Below are 14,655 nucleotides of genomic sequence, written 5' to 3' on the forward strand. Positions count from 1 at the left end.
GTTGCTCTTTACATCCTCGTGCTCCTTTGCTGCAGTCTTTTTGTTCTTCATTTATAATTTTGTTCTGTGTTGTATGTGTCATTAATTTTTGTGTAATGAGTGAAGTTAATATTTTGTATATTGTTGGTAGGCATGTTATGGAGCAATACTTAGCTGGGTTTGCTGTGTCTGCTTGATCTTTAGGTTTCAGATAAGTTATTCCATGTGTAAGTGTATCAGGGAAGGTGTATGGGTCTGCAATGTAACTGTTAAATAATTTAGTTAGCTGTGAATGTGTTGAGGTGAACTTCTTTAGCCAGAAATTTTCTGTTTTATCTTTTCCAGGGGCCTTCCAATTGTGCATAGAATTAATTGCTCGGGTGACTTCATATTGCAAAATTATCACTTCAGGCATTTGTGGTATCATCTTGTATGTATCTGTTTCTGCTTGTATCCACCGTGCATGCCTGTTATGTTGTACTGTGTTTGACCATATGTTGCTCCAGAAGTGTTCCATGTCTGTTATGTTTGGTGGATTGTCTATTTTAATGTGTGTGTTATCTATTGTCTGGTAAAATTTCGTTTGGTTTGTGTTGAGTGTTTGGTTTTGTTTCCTTCTATTTTCACTTTTTTTGTATCGTCTAAGTCGTTTTGCCAATGCTTGTAATTTCTGCTTCTTTTCATCTAATTGCTCTATCGCTTCTTGTTGTGAGATTTTACCTAACCTTTTTCGATTTTTGTCTGATATTTCATTTCTTATAAATTGTGTTAGCTGTCCGATGTCTTTTCTCAGTTTTTCTATTCTGATCATTAGCCTGTGTTGCCATGCTGGTTTTGTGGGTTTCTTCTGTGTGTTGGTTGGTTCTGATCTCTGCCTAGTGTGTATACTTAGTGTAGTGATTGCTCCTATATAAACCAGTAGTTGTAACTCTTCCATAGTTGTATTTGCATTTATTTTGTTGTGTATGATTCTGTTGATAGTTTTTATTGTTGTTTCAACTTGTGGGTTATTTGGTGGTCTATGAAAGAATGGTCTAATGTCTGTATTTGTGTCGTTGTATTCTATATATGTCAGCTGAAATTTTTCTTCTACTTATATCTAACATGTGTGCGACTTGTTCTATTTGTGCTTGTTCTGGTGGCTGTCTTGAGATTTCGTTTTCCTCTGATTGTTTAATTGATGCATGTTGTTCTTTGTTTGTTTGCTCTGGGACGTTCGGGTCCATAACTGTATTTTCTTCTTCTTCTGATTGCACATTATTTTGTTCCAGTATTTTTTGTACTTGTTGTTTGATATTTTCTAATTCTGATGGGGGTATCCTGTTATTTTTGATTATTGCACGGATCTGATCAGCTAGTCGTTGTTCTGTTAAAAATTTTAATTCTGGGTATCTGGTAATAAATTTTGTGTATACTTGTGATCTGTATCCAGTTGTGTTGGTTCCTAAGTTTGTTGCTTGGTAATAACAGAACATTAGGTGTCGGTTAACTTCATCTGACTATTTCATCCTCTTTGTTTTCCTTCTAGAGTGGTTGCAGGAAGCATATCCTGTAAAACACCTCTATTTGGATTTAAATCATTTTCCGTGTAGCTAGCAGTGACGTTACCATTGTGGACGGGCATAGGATTCAAGCGTCGTCCTCGGCCATGACAGCGCTTGTCCGAGGCTTCATTAGTTCTGTCCTGAACCAACTAATCACACTAAAAGGGGGGGGTTAGCCCTATTAGTGGTTTGTTCTTTTCGTCGCCTTTTACGACTGGCGGAACATACCGGAGGCCTATTCTTTTCCCGGGCCTCCACGGGTTTTATTATTGTTATTTTTGGGTGGGTGTTGGGGAGAGAGTTATGCATGCAGTTTTTGTCCAGAGAAAAAGGAAATTTTGTTTACATAAATTAATGAGGACCACGTTCACAAACTCAGTACTAAATACTTCATGATTCCAAGATTCTAATTCAGTTAACTTCATTTCCTTTACAATCAGTTAAACGTATGAGCCATTTCTGCTAGCCTTTCCCAATGTAGGGAAAGAATTTTTTTAATCGTATAAACAAAATAAGTCTATTTGCCGAGTTCCCTTAAATCTGTTTGCATTGTACGTATAAATTCTTTCACGAAACATGGAATTTTGTTAAGTTAGTTAAATTAAGACCATGTTCACTGAAACAGGCCTTCACTGTGCTCAGACTAAACTAAAAAGAAGAGTCAGTTTTGTAATCATTGTTATGAAACACAGATTCCTAGTACAAAGTTTATTAATTAATAACCAGTCAGGCAATATTATGATTTTCTATGTCTCTGATCTTGAAGGTAGACTTGTTAGGAGTCATTTTGTGGGTTCTGTGATTGAGTTAATTTTCTGACATGCCAAACCCATGAGATGAACAGATATTGCTATTTGAGAGGTTTTTTTTATTCATTTTGAGAAGTGTGTGGAGGTGACGTGACAGTACTGAGTCATATAGCTATGTGATATCAGTTCATTTTTCAGACACTATTTTGCGGTTACATTTGCGGGCACTGGAAATTTGTACTTGGAGAGGAAGCTTCGCACCCTTGTAGCAGTTCAGGTGGGACCCAGTATGGTCCCAGGTCTCCTTTGTTAGGAGAGGGGTCTCTGAATCTTATTAAGTCGAACATACCTTCTTGGGATGTTGAGCAACCTACATAGAAGCCAGGCTGTGGGCTGCTCCACTGTTTTTGTGTCAACAGCAGCCGGTAACTTTCCGCATGCTGTACAATGAACGATATGCCTGCCGTGCCACACCTTTGTGATAATTTCAGCACCACATTTTTGTCTTTCTTGCTGCTCTCAAAGGCCCAAACAGTGCAGTGTCGCCCGTCTAGCATGGAAGCATCGGTTCCGTATTGCACCAAAAATTTGGTTTACCAAATGAGACTGCATTGTGCCGCCTACCGTGCGGCAAACACGGGCCGACAAAAACAACCGCAAACCTCGTGATGGTAAAATGTGGGAATTTTGCCGTCCTTTCCCCGAGTCTCTCTCTTTTTTTTTTTGAGTCATCAGTGTTCTGGCTACTTTGATGTGGCCCTCCACGAATTTCTCCCCTATGCCAACTTTTTCACTCACAGTAACTCTTGCAACCTACGTCCTCAATTATTTGCTGGATGTATTCTAACCCACAGCTCCCTCTAATACCATGCAAATCACTCCCTGACGTCTTAACAGATGCCCTATCACCCTGTCCCTTTTCCATATATTCCTTTCCTCTCAGATACTGCGCAGAACATCGTTCCTTACCTTATCAGTCCACTTAATTTTCAACATTCGTCTGTAGCACCACATCGCAAATGCTTCGATTGTCTTCTATTCCGGGTTTCCCACAGTCCATGTTTCACTACCATACAATTCTGTGCTCTATTCGTACATTCTTGGAAATTTCTTGATGCTAGTGGACTTCTCTGGGCCAGGTACGCCCTTTTTGCCAGTGCTAGTCTGTTTTTGATGGTCTCCTTGCTCCATCAGTCATTGGTTAGTTTGCTGCCTAGATAGTAGAATTCCTTAACTTCATCTACTTCGTGACCATCAATCCTGATGTTAGCTTTCTCGCTGTTCTTATTTCTTCTATTTGTCATTAATTTGTCTTTCTTCGATTTACTCTCAGTCCATATCATGTACTCATTAGACTGTTCATTCCATTCATCAGATCATGTAATTCTTCTTCACTTTCACTCAGGATAGCAATGTCATCATCGAATCATATCATTTATATCCTTTCACCTTGAATTTTAATTACACTCCTGAACCTATCTTTTATTTCCATCATTACTTATTCGATGTACAGATTGAACAGTAGGGGGCGAAAGACCACATCCCTGTCTTACACCTTTTTCAATTCGAGCACTTCGTTCTTGGTCGTCCACTCTTATTATTCCCTCTTGGCTCTTGTATATATTGTATATTACGATTCTCCCCTATAGCTTACCCCTATTTTTCTCGGAGTTTCGAACATCTGGCGCTATTTTACGTTGTCGAACGCTTTTTCCAGGTCGACAAATCCTAAGAACGTGTCTTTTATTTTTCTTCAACCTTGCTTCCATTATTAACCGCAACGTCAGAATTGCCTCTCTGGTGCCTTTACCTTTCCTAAAGCCTAAATGATCGTCATCTAACACATCCTCAGTTTTCTTTTCCATTCTTCTGTGTATCATTCTTGTCATTCTTGTCATAAACTTGGACTCATGAGCTGTTAAGCTGATTGTGCGATAATTCTCGCACATGTCAACTCGGGATTGTGTGGATGACATTTTTCCGAAAGTCAGATGGTATGTCGTCAGACTCATACATTCTACACACGAATGTGAATAGTCGTTTTGTTGCCACTTTCCCAAATGATTTTAGAAATTCAGATGGAATGTTGTCTGTCTCTTCTGCCTTATTTGATCGTAAGTCCTCCAAAGCTCTCTTATATTCTGATTCTAATCCGCTATCTTCTCTAAATCGTCTCCTCTTTCTTCTTCTGTCACATCAGACAAATCTTCCCCCTCATAGAGACCTTCAGTTTACTCTTTCCACCTATCTACTCTCTCCATTTAACGGTGGAAATTTTGTTACATTTTTCCTTTGCCACATTGTCAATAGTTTGGAGCCGTAACCTCCGCGTTGAAATTTTGGACTGTTGGAAGTTGGACAGAACACGTAATTTTTGGGCATTTGGGAACAGAACACCGTAGTGGCTAACCGCCATATGGGACTGATTTGGCACACTTAGCTGCTCTTGAGGAGATGTATATTACTGCAATTTGTGGCGGCTTGCTCAGTATTAGGAGCGCATCGCAACTGATATGTTTCGGGTACGCAAGTGGAGTCGCTCATTTAATTCCAATTTGTATTTTGTTTCTTTATCTTGTCTCCTTGAGCCGCACAGATGAGGATATTTTGGTGCTTCATTTTTCAGACAGTCTCCTTTCATTTGATACTTCGCACGGTATTAGTACCCTTTTTATTGGCTCTGAGCACTATGGGACTTAACTTCTGAGGTAATCAGTCCCCTAGAACTTAGAACTACTTAAACCTAACTAACCTAAGGACATCACACCCATCCATGCCCGAGGCAGGATTCGAACCTGCGACCGTAGCGGTAGCGCGGTTCCAGACTGTAGTGCCTAGAACCGCTCGGCCACCCCGGCCGGCCACCCTTTTTATTAACGTATTTCGCAATTCAATTATTTATTTTCTTAGATAATTTTTGTTTAACCTCTATGGAACTTAGAAGTAATTAAATATTGTTAAAAATAGACTTGACCTCATTTTCAAGATTCTTAAATCGTTCTACAACTTTCCTGATTAGGTGGCTCACTAAAAAATACGTATAACCTGGTATACGACCATTTGAACAACGATACATTAAAAAAAAGACATTTTATTCAATTAATCTATTATATTCCTTGTGATGGTTAATAATACTGTCATTTTATATGTTTTCGTTTTTATATTTTCCTTTTTCGTTTTTCTCTTATTGTTTGTTCCTTAAACCCTTTTACATGGCCATTTGTCGTCTTTTTTTTTTTTGAGGGGGGTAGACATTGCAGGACAGGCATAACAGTTTATATTTGGCATCGATGCATTGATTTTGAGTTTATGTTTCTGTATCTGGTGCACTTGTGATGCCACAGGCACATTGTGTATTCTGGTTTGATCTCTTCCTCTAGTTACACTGGTAAGTGGGACAGTATGAGGGAAACATCACCATGATAGGCGGAGCAGAAGTGGAAGAAACGTTTTTTACATATACTACAGAATATACCTAAATTGAAGAAGAGAGAAAATTTTGTCATATTACATAATAGAAGCAGAAAGGATAGTGTGAGTAATCAATAGACTTTTATAGGCACAAAGCAAGGACCTCTCGTTCCGCAGTTGCTCACTCTAACCACGGGACCACTGCTCTCATTAGCTAACATTGTCCTTGATGCTGCATATCTTGCACATGGACTACTCAGGTTTTATATTTTGTTTATTTTTTCATAGTTCCACACAACTTCTTCCTGTTTTCTCGACTGATCTGTGTTCACTTTTTCAAGGCCTATCCACTGTGTCTATTTATAACTAAATCTGAGGGGGGTGCGATGGGGAGGTTCCCTTGTAAGATAAGTCGTAAGGTCAGTGTTGCCTCATGTGTTCCAATATTTCTACGGAATCCAAACTGATTTTAATACCTACTACGTATTTTTCTGTAGTTTCCTTTACTGCCTTCTCAATATACATATTGAATAACATTGGGGAGAGGCTACAACCCTGTCTCACTCCCTTCCCAACCACTGCTTCCCTTTCGTGCCCCTCGACTCTTATAACTACCATCTGGTATCTGTACAAATTGTAAATAGCCTTTCGCTCCCTTATTTTACCCCTGCCATCTTCAGAATTTGAAAGAGAGTATTCCAGTCAACATTGTCAAAAGCTTTCTCTAAGTCTATAAATGCTAGAAATGTAGGTTTGCCTTTTCTTAATCTAGCTTCTAAGATATGTCGTAGGGTCATTATTGCCTCACGTGTTCCGACTACGGAATCCAAACTGATCTTCGCGTTAGTATTTTGCATCCGTGACTTATTAAACTGATAGTTCGGTAATTTTCACATCTGTCAACACCTGCTTTCTTTGGGACTTGAATTATTATATTCTTCTTGAAGTCTGAGGGTATTTCGCCTGTCTCATACATCATGCTCACCAGATGGTAGAGTTTTGTCAGGACTGGCTCTCCGAAGGCCGTCAGTAGTTGTAACGGTATGTTGTCTACTCCCGGGGCCTTGTTTTGACTCAGGTCTTTCAGTGCTCTGTCAAACTCTTCACGCAGTATCGTATCTCCCATTTCATCTTCGTCTACATCCTCTTCCATTTCCAAAATATTGTCCTCAAGTACATCGCCCTTGTATAGACCCTCTATATACTCCTTTCACCTTTCTGCTTTTCCTTCTTTGCTTACAACTGGGTTTCCATCTGAGCTCTTGATATTCATGCAAGTGGTTCTCTTTTCTCCAAAGTTCTCGTTAATTTTCCTGTAGGCAGCATCTATCTTACCCCTAGTGAGATAAGTCTCTACATTTGTCCTCTAGCCATCCCTGCTTAGCCATTTTGCAGTTCCTGTCGATCTCATTTTTGAGACGTTTGTATTCTTTTTTGCCTGCTTCATTTACTGCATTTTTGTATTTTCTTCTTTCATCAATTAAATTCAATATTTCTTCTGTTACCCAAGGATTTCTACTAGACCTCGTCCTTTTACCTGCCTGATCCTCTGCTGTCTTCACTACTTCATCCCTTAGAGCTACCCATTCTTCTTTCCCCCGTTCCTGTCAATTTGTTCCCTTATGCTCTCCCTGAAACTCTGTACAACCTCTGGTTTAGTCAGTTTATCCAGGTCCCATCTCCTTAAATTCTCACCTTTTTGCAGTTTCTTCAGTTTTAATCTACAGTTCTTAACCAATAGATTGTAGTCCACTTATATACTGTTGATATACAGGGTGTATCAATAAGAATCATCAGATTTTTAAAAATCCTAACTATTATATTATTTGAGATATGTGTGTGAACAACATACTGTTGGAAAGAGCAATCTATCGAGTTTTACATGGTTTTCACTAGGTAGCAGCAGTTACGTCCACTTAAGTTCTAGTAAAAATGTTGTCGGGGACAACGAAAGCGTTCTGCGTTCTTCGTTTTGCGCAGTGCGGGTCAGTAATAACTGTTCAACGTGACTTTCGTACTAGGTATGGTGTGGATCCTCCTACAGCATGGGGCTTTAGACGATGGCGTAAACAATTCCAAGAAAGAGGTTGTTTGTGTACAGGCAAATCGCCGGGCCGTTCCCGAGTGTCTGACACACAGTTTCACAAGGAGTCCGCAGAAATCCATCCGCCGTGCAGCTCGACAGCTCAGCATGCCCCTGATGTCCGCTTGGCGTGTGTTGCGTCGACGTTTACACGTGACACCATACTGCAAGCTCTTCGTGAAGGTGACAGACAACAACGTGTAAAGTTCTGTAATTTCGTTCTTGGCGAGATGCAGGTTGACAGTTTTCTTCCACGCTTAGTGTTAAGTGACGAGGCACCACTCCATTTAAATGGAAAGGTGAACCATCATAATGTGAGAATATGGCGTACGGAACAACCACATGAAGTTGTACAACATGAGAGGGACTCCCCAAAATTTAATGTGTTTTGTGCATTTTCACGGGAAAAGGTGTATGGTCCATTTTTCTTTGCCAGGAACACTGCTACAGGAAGCACATATCTCGATGTGCTTGAGAACTTTCTTTCCAAAGGTTGGAGACTGATTCGAACGATTTCATTTACCAACAGGATGGGGCATCGCCACACTAGCATCTGGAAGTGCGGGAATTTTTAAATCGAGGGATTACTGAACGATGGGTCGGTCGCACTGAACCAGATGATTCAGCCTTTACATTGCTGCCCTCTGAGGTCACCTGACCTGACAGTATGTGATTATTTCTTGTGTGGGTTTATAAAGAGTACGTGCCTCCATTACCAACAACAATGAATGAACGGAGATATCGCGTAACAGCAGCTGTAGAAGCTGTAACTCAAGACATGCTCGCTACACTGTCGGAACAATTTGAATACCGTATTGACGTATGCCGTGCATCTCAAGGGGGGCGCATTAAACATCTATGAAAAGGTATGACAAAAAAAGACTTATTAGTTCCCCGTTCATCAAAAAACGAAAGTAATTGTGTGTGTTTATTAGTTTCAGAAATACAAAAGTGCCAAATCGGATGATTCTTTTTGATACACCATGTTTATCAATAAGGTGACGAAGACCAATGAATCTTTCTTTCAGCTTGGATGCACACTGTGCCCGACCTTTTGCGGGAATCAGGCCCTGTGAGTAAGGGGTTCACGTGTAGGCGTCACAACGTCGGCGGTAACTGTGGGAATTTTGAGTCACAAGAAAAAAAATGGTTCTGAGTACTATGGGACGTAACATTTGAGGTCATCAGTCCCCTAGAACTTAGCGACCGTAGCGATCGCGCGGTTCCAGACTGCAGCGCCTACAAATGCTCGACCACGGCGGCCAGCGAGTCGCAAGAGAGGCGTGCTCGGGAGGACGAGTCTGTCAAGACGACCGCTCACATAAAGCACGAAATCCGGGTTCGAGTCCCGGTCAGGCTAAAATTTTCACTTGTTACCACTGATACGTTTCAATGCCCAAATGTCGCTAACGTCATGAAAACCTTTGTGCGAATGTAATGATGGTGATAAGTGTTCGCTAGTATGAGTAGACGGAAAGCAAAAGAAATAAACAGGCGATGCGTTGGGCAGGAGCAGCCAGCCGCCCTGACACAGTCGATGGCCTGTAGCTTTCTGCAGTCTGGAGGCAAGGGCTGAGTTTGTCGGTCAGGCGCTATTGTGTGAGCGACCAATCGTGAAGCCAACGTGTTTTGTTGGCTATGCCGAAATATTTGCAGAATAAAGGGGTTCTCTAAGACAGAGCTAACATGTACACAACTATCAGGCACAGAGCTAGCAGGTACTGGAGAAAAAATTGCTCGTGATAAGAAAGGAATGCTTACAGACTGGAACTTCCTTTTAGCATGTGGAAAGAGAGCGTTACGCAACAATTATGAAAGTTACTGTCAAGTACGAGGGGTGACTGAAAAGTTCTCGGCGCACTCAATAATGGTTTATAGAAACCCAAATATTTATGGCTGTTTTTGAACGTAGTCCCCTTCTAGGGCCACACACTTTTGTCACCAATCTGCAGACCCATTATACCTTCATTGAGGAACGTTTCTTCCTGCATCGGAGAAAAGGCTTCCAACGCAGTCATGACGTCATCTTGTAACCGAAAATTGGTGCCAGCTGGATGTTTCTTGTGCTTAGGGAAGACATGAGAGTCGGAGAGGACCAAATCGGATGGGTAAAGTGGGTGCCGAATCAGTTGAAAGCCACAGGAATCGATGGCAGACATCGCAATGATGTATGTGTTCACGGGCACATTGTCTTGATGAAACACAACGCCGATTTCCAACATCGCGACGCGCTTTACGTTGATGGCCCCCCTCAATCGCATTAGTTGAGGAGCATGATATGCTTCGTTTACTGCTTCACCTTGCCTGAGGTGTTCAACAAGTTAAAACCTCTCTTCTCAAAGCACAGAGACCATAACCTTGCAAGCTTATGAGGCTGATTTTAACTTCTTGCGGGTCGATGAGGTGCGGTGTTTCCACTGTTCGATTGAACTTTTTATTCGGTTTGAAACTGGTGAACCCGTGCGTCATTCATTGTCACAAAACGTTAGAAAAATGTCACAGGATCTGCCTCAAAAATGGTCCAGTTTTCGGCGGACAGGACGTATCTTCAGTGTCTGTTTTCCTGCTGTTATTATTCTTGGGACCCATCGACGTGAGACCCTCTGCATCCTCCTTCCGTACACCACTTTATTCGCATCGTAATTGCCTATACTGGTCTCCCACGGCGAGGTTCGTCTTAGAAGGGTAGCGCTGCCCCGCTTGAATTCCGCCACCCACTTTTCCCGCAGTGGAATAGGAAGGGGAATCCTCCTCTAATGTTTCCATAACGTTGTTACGGATCTCCTGTGCACTCAAGGGTAATTTCCAAGAATGATTGCCTATCGAAATTGGAGGGCTCCAAACGATACATATCGAAGTTGCAATAGTAAATCGGTTATGGAAGTCTCGTGGCGCGCGTTACGAGTATGTTTCAAGTTGTCACTACAGCAACGCCAAAAGAGAAGCGTTAGAGAAGCACTTGTAAATTGAGAGGAGACGACTTACCTTACTCGTTGTCGGTGTTATCGTCTTGTGACAGTCCGCGTGATGTATTAGCTGCAGGGACAATTCCTTTTTTCTCGTATCCAGGGTAAACTCAGCCATTATCGCGCAGGAATATCGGCAGAGTGTCGCATGCGTCGACTTTCCCCTGCAAACACAAGTTGTGAAAGTATAGGTACTGGAACAAATACAGTTCGGCCCTCTGTCCTGGACGCCCTTCTCTTTTTATGGTAGACTTGACAGACTTCCACAGCCGTTCTGTATTCTGGGTATGGACACTGGCGTCATCTGAAGAGACAAACTCCACAGAGTGGTTCAAGAATTCGTGCTCGAACCCTTCAGCTTTGAGAGTCTGGTACGACTGAAACCCGTTTGTGATGACTTTTGTTCCAGGCAGTATGAAATGCCACCTTGTCTCGGGATAATACCTTCACAACTAAACACTTGCGTGACTCCCTTTCTATTCCACCAAAAACCCAAATATGATCTACTTCACTTTTACAAGGTCGTCCTCTCTGATTACTTCCTCTAGCAGTATGAGACTCGTCTACTTCTACTACTTTTTTCGGTCCACCAATTGGCATACTGTCATTTGTCACTATCACGTAGCACACTTCTCGGCAAAACCCGAAGTAGTCACACACAGTATTTGCCGATAACTCAGATTCTGATGCTCTGGCTTGCAACGTGTAATCTCGAATCCAGCACGACACAAGAATTACGCTCGTCTGAATCGATAATTTGGGGGACTCGAACCACGTAGTTTTTCTGATGCTGGTTCGCTTTCCGCAAAGTCCGCAATGAAATTGCAACGGAATCTCAGTGTCCACACTCCTCTTACGGAGTTTCACAGACTTCGTAGCACCACAGTCAACAAAGTCCCTCCTTTCCTCGTCCGGCAGAAGTCCATATTTCCGGCAAAAAGTCCATCATTTGTCTATGCCGGATATGCATGGAATTAGAGTTTTCCATGTGAGGCAACCCGCAGAAAAAACTTGAGAAGCGCACACATTACACTCGCTATGAAGAGAAACTGTGTCGATTTCCCAATGGAATCACAAACAATTACGGCGGGGATGTAATACACTCGTACTGAAAAAATGACGATCACAAATAATTTATCATAAAGCGCGCCACGAGACTTCCATAATTTATTTACTATCGAAACTTCGATATATAACGTTTGGAGCCCTCCAACTTCGATAGGAAAACCTTCTTAGAAATTAACCACTCAAGTCGTTTTTCAGCAGGTATTGTATGACTGCACACTCACACTCTTTATCCATTTTTCAAATTGTGTACACCTTTGACACTTCAAGCAGCAATAATTGAAACAGAAGAAAAGATATGTAACCTGGCAACGGAATGTACTATCAGTTACTAAACTGGCTAGGATAAGTAGGTTGTAGATGAAACTTCCTGGAAGAGTAAAACTGTGTGCCGGACCGAGACTCCAACTCGGGACCTTTGCCTTCCGCGGGCAAGTGCTCTACCAACTGAGCTACCCAAGCACGACTCACGCCTCATCCTCACAGCTTTACTTCTGCCAGTACCTCGTCTCCTACCTTCCAAACTTTACAGAAGCTCTCCTCGGACCATGCAGAACTAGCACTTCTGAAAGAAAGGATATTGCGGAGACCTGGCTTAGCCACAGCCTGGGAGATGTTTCCTGAATTAGATTTTCACTCTGCAGCAGAGTGTGCGCTGATATGAAGCTTCCTGGCAGATTAAAACTGTGTGCCGGACCGAGACTTCAACTCGAGACCTTTGTCTTTCGTGGGCAAGTGCTTTACCAACTGAGCTACCCAAACACGACTCACGCCCCGTCCTCACAGATTTACTTCTGCCAGTACCTCGTCTCCTACCTTCCAAACTTTACAGAAGCTCTCCTGCGAACCTTGCAGAACTAGCACTCCTGGAAGGTAGGAGACGAGGTACTGGCAGAAGTAAAGGTGTGAGGACGGGGCGTGAGGGGTAGCTCAGTTGGTAGAGCACTTGCCCACGAAAGGCAAAGGTCCCGAGATGGTGTCTCGGTCCGGCACACAGTTTTAATCTGCCAGGAAGTTTCATATCAGCGCACACTCTGCTGCAGAGTGAAAATCTCATTCTGGAGGTTGTGGATGGTTGATAACTTTCTGTCACCCACCTCATAATTCATTTTCTCATGACGAAGAACTTAAGATGGCCAATCAAATGTATGAACACAACGACTAAAAGCGTTGCAGAATGCTAAAGGAGAGCTGCTCCAATGCAAGGCCTCATGACAGCGCCGCACTTCGTGTGAGGCAATGCATACTAAGCTGAGAACTTGAACAAGAGTTTTCTTGCGTGTATAAAGAACTATCAGTCAGGGCCGGCGCTGCTACTTCCTGAGGTTCGGTACTGCAGGCACCATAAACAGGACAACACTCATCCTAGATCGCTATGTAGCCACGAGGCTCACGATGGCAGTGTCAGCGATAGACAGACCGTCGCCTGGTAATGACACGCAATTCAGCGTTCGCATCATAGTCCACCAGAGAAAGAAACCCGTCCGAACAGGTCTTGAAGGCCCAACGGCACCGACCGGCCGCCGTGTCACCCTCAGTACGTAGGCATCACCAACTGCGAATACGGAGAGGAATGTGGTCAGCACACTGCTCTCCTGGCCGTTGTCAGTTTTCGTGACGGGTATCGCTACTCCTCAGTCAGGTAGCTGCTCAATTCGCCTCATAACGGCTGAGTGCACCCCGCTTGCCAACAACACTCGGCACACCCGGATGGTGACACATCCAAGTGGTAGGCTAGCCCGACAGCGCTTAACTTCGGTGATCTGACGGGAAGCGGAGTACACCAGAAAATACTGTTTGTCTTGGAGTGACAAAAGCTTTTAAAAATCCTCGGAAAATTGGCCCTGAGCATATATTTCATATTACTGTTTTCTGGTGTCAGTGCTAGTGATGGGAAGTTATTAATAGTTTCGTAACAGTGTTCTGTAAAGGGAAGTGAATTTAATTAGCAGCAATAGCAAAAAGAACATTTTCTGAATTTAAAACTATTCTAATGTAATCTATTTACATTCCAGTGATTGGTATATGGTCCAAATGGCTCTGAGCACTATGGGACTCAACTTCTGAGGTCATTAGTCCCCTAGAACTTAGAACTAGTTAAACCTAACTAACCTAAGAACATCACACACATCCATGCCCGAGACAGGATTCGAACCTGCGACCGTAGCAGTCTCGCGGTATCAGACTGCAGCGCCTAGAACCGCACGGCCACTTCGGCCGGCTGATTGGTATACCTAAACCATTTACTTATTGAGTTAATGCAAAATGCAGCACTTAAGTGCGATTACCATTATTATTAATAAATTGGTTAACATTAATTAGGCTTACAAATGTTGGTCTTGCTGCAGTTATGTACTACATAATTGATGCCAAACATAAAGCCTTAACTCCATAATGTCCAATGTCGGGAATTCGCATCATACCAACCCTGTGTTGATTGGAAGCTTAACTGTTTTTGAGCGCCAGAGTCGGTAAATGCTGATTCTACATGAAGCCACCAACGCTTCTGGCAAATGCTGTATTCTAGTGAATGTTTCGGGTACCTCTAATGCGCCGTGACTTAATTTTTATCCTTCATTTACAAATTTATTCTGTCATTAAGGAATTAACATTATCCTTTGATTCACAAAATGTTTTATGCAGCATAACAATGAAATACATTTCAGTATGTTCTCTTTGAGAATAGCAGTCAATGAAACTACTCAATCTATTATTTCTGAATCCGCTATGATTTACGGGGTGGTAAATATTGATACCACTGAATCAGGAGCACAAAATCTGTTTGAAAAAAGTCTGCACGAAATTATCAATTTTAACTTTTTCTTAGTAAACATATGCCTTCAGGAGGAAGGGGTTTC

The sequence above is a fragment of the Schistocerca americana genome, chromosome 5 (genome assembly GCF_021461395.2).
Source record: "Schistocerca americana isolate TAMUIC-IGC-003095 chromosome 5, iqSchAmer2.1, whole genome shotgun sequence".
NCBI classification, from domain to species: domain Eukaryota; kingdom Metazoa; phylum Arthropoda; class Insecta; order Orthoptera; family Acrididae; genus Schistocerca; species Schistocerca americana.